Source organism: Empidonax traillii, unplaced genomic scaffold (genome assembly GCF_003031625.1).
Source record: "Empidonax traillii isolate 1590-97213 ecotype Southwest subspecies unplaced genomic scaffold, ASM303162v1 scaffold534:size827195, whole genome shotgun sequence".
NCBI classification, from domain to species: Eukaryota; Metazoa; Chordata; class Aves; order Passeriformes; family Tyrannidae; genus Empidonax; species Empidonax traillii.
Window position 1 is genome coordinate 392,213 of NW_020955727.1, and position 2,927 is coordinate 395,139.

The 2,927-nt window shown below is 66.7% G+C and overlaps 2 protein-coding genes across 3 annotated transcripts in view; one reads left to right on the forward strand and one right to left on the reverse strand.

The window, feature by feature from the left end:
* The window catches only part of LOC114064321 (hexosaminidase D-like), an 11,305-nt gene that overhangs the window by 5,800 nt on the left and 2,578 nt on the right, over positions 1-2,927 (reverse strand). The gene's annotated exons all lie outside the window — the stretch shown is intronic.
* Positions 2,416-2,927, forward strand: part of MLST8 (MTOR associated protein, LST8 homolog) — an 8,712-nt gene continuing 8,200 nt past the window's right edge. The window contains exon 1 of the mRNA XM_027897262.1: positions 2,416-2,439. The gene's annotated coding sequence lies outside the window, so the exon portion shown is untranslated. The remainder of the gene's footprint in view (positions 2,440-2,927) is intronic.

The window sequence follows — 2,927 nt, forward strand, 5'->3', positions numbered from 1 at the left end:
CCCAGACTGCCTGCAGTGTCCCACACAGGGGCACTGTGGCTGCAGCACGAGGTGCTCAGCCAGGCCAGACCCTGGTGAGTGCAGCCCTGGGGACACTGCTGTCACTGGGGCACCACTCCTGCGAGCCCCAGGAGCCACCAGCCTCTGCAGCCCCAACACAAACCCTGGAAAAACACCACAGCACCCCAAATCCTCTGCTCCCACAGCCCCCTCGGGCTCCTCCTCGCCCGCAGCCCTGTTCCCAGATGACAAGGGACCGCCGGTGACGCCAGCTCCTACCCCAGGAGCCCGGGGCTGCCCTCCTGTGGGCAGCACATCTCCCATGGCCCTGCAGCACAACAAGCAGGAGGCAGCATAGATCCTCCTGGGGGCCACAAACAAGGATAATTTCTGCCCTTTTTTTCCCTCTTTTATTTTCCCATTCTGGTGTATCTGGTGAGGCAGGGTCAGGGCAGTGCATCCACCCCCAGCCCCTTTTGGGGACCCACCACCCAACATGGCCAAGGTCAGGGTAGGATTTAGCGCTGGCAGGTTTGGGAAGTGGAAGGCAGATTTTGGCAGCTGCAGTGCCTGAGCAGCTCAGTGATCACCAGGGTTCTGTCTGTGATGCCAGAGCAGTGGCACAGGGGGAGGGGCACTGAGCCCCCCCTGCCTCCGGCTCTGAATGAGCCCCTTCCCAGACACAGCCCTAACCCCTCCTGACACGCTCCCCCACATGCTGCCAGGGGTGCAGGGGGGACACAGAGGTCAGGACACCCCGGACAGCAGGACGTGTTGTCCCCAGAGCACGAGGCCTCAGCAAGGCCATGTCACGGGGCAGGACAGTGACACGCAGGAGAGAGCTGGAGCATCCCTGCTCCATCCCTACTGCCTGGTGCCCACAGGCACCCAGTCCCACAGTGCCCAGTGCAGGAGCCTGCTTTTGGGGAGCAGGCTGCTCCCTGCACTCCCCTCCCTGCATGGACAAGGTACCTCGTGGCACTGCACCTCCTGTGCTCCAGGGGACAAATGTGGTACCCACTCCCTGCCCTGCCCTGCCCAGGATGCTCCTGGCAGCTCCAGCACAGCCCCGCAGAGATGTGCCAAGCTGGGGATGGCTGCCAGCCTGGGGTCACCCCGAGTGCACGAGAAGGCACGGGGGGGACACGGGAGGGGGGTCAGTGGCCCCATGGTGTGTGGCACGGGGAGCCCAGCACCCAGGAAGGCCATAAATATGCCAAGTGCTAATGGGGCTGTCACGGGAACACAGCGCCTGATCGGAACAGGGATAAATATTTAGACAGGCACTGTCAGCTCGCCAGGATTCGGCGCTTTTAATGTACGTTATCTCATTCAAATAGGGCAGGTTCCCAGGGCCTGAGCTCCCCGGCACAGCCAGCTGGGTGGGATGGGTGCTGGCCAGAGCAGGGGGACAGCACCGAGGGGTGACAGGGGCAGCCAGGACGCCACATCCCTGTGCCATCAGGAGATCCCTTGGCAGCGAGGGCTCAGCTGATGGACGCTGCCCCTCTAACCCGACATCTCGCCTCCAGCACCCGCTATATTTATTAACGTCACATCTCCCGCCGCCGGCGCTTCGGGGACGGCGCTGCCGCAGCTCCCGGGAGGCTCGGAAGAGCCCAGGGCTCCTCACAACCGGCCAGGCTGACTCAACACCCTCGTGGTGATGGGCTGAGGAGGGGCCAGACCCTCGCCCCCCTCGCTGCCTCCACACAGCCCATGTGGGTCTTGCTTCCAGCTCCCTGAATCCAGCCCAGCTCCCCCCTTACCTGCCTGAGCCCCAAGCCCTGGGGAAGGTGGGAGCGAACCCAAACCTGTGCATGGAGAGTGCCAGGCCATGAGGAGGATGGAGCTGAGTTCCTCAGGCACTCACATGCACACACACACGTGCACACTCACATACGCACACGCTCAGGTGCTTCCAGAGCATTCCATGGCCCGCCTGGCCAAGGCCATTTTGTGTTCCCAGCCTGTGCCACCCCGGAGGATGAGCTGCCCCTCCCCAGAGGCCACAGTGCTGCAGCCCCACAGCCCGAGGCTCCTGCGTGGGGAAGCTGTGGACTCCCCGTGGGGCTACAGCCCCTTGGCAGCAGGAGGGGCTGTTCCCCCTGTCCCCGGGCAGTGCTGGCCCCTGTCCCATCTTGCATCCCCCCCGGACACTGGGGCACCCCCTGGGCACGAGGGGCCCTTTCCACATCCCACTCGTGGGGCACTATCTGCATCCTGCAAGCCTGGCATCCGGCACCCCTGCAATGCCCCCGAGCATCCCTGCATCCGCCGGCTATCCCTGCATCCTTCCCAGGCATCCCCGCATCCTCCCGTCACCGCATCCCGCCGCGGCCATCCCCGCATCCCCCCGGCCTCCCCGCGGCCCCGAGCATCCCGCGCCGTCCCGGCCCTTACCGGCAGGTGCGGGGCGGCCGCGGGCACCGCCGGCAGCGGGCGCGGGCACGGGCACGGGCACGGGAGCGGGCACGGGCGCCGCTCTTAAAGGGCCCGGTGCCCGCCGGTGCGGCAGGAGAGGAGGCGTGGAGGGGCCGCAGCAGCCGCCGCGCCCAGCGGGCACCGTGCCCACGGCCCCGCACGGGGGGACCACCGGCACCGCGCGGAGCCGCCCGCCCTGCCCGGGGCCGCGCCGGCACAAGGGGTGGCTCCCGGGTGCCCGCTGCCTGCCCGGTGCCCGGCTCCCAGTGCCCGTCCGGTGCCCGGTGCTTGGTGCCCGGTGTGTGTCCCGTCTGTGCTCCGTGCCCATCGAGTACCCCAGTGCAGTGTGTGCTCCATGTCCGGTGTGTCCCATGCCCCGTGTGTACCCGGTTCCCGGTGCGTGTCCCATCTCCCTTATCCCACATCACATATCCCATATCCCCCATCCCACACCCCATATCCCCCATCCCGTTCCCTCTCCCCCATCACTGCGCCCCCTGGCG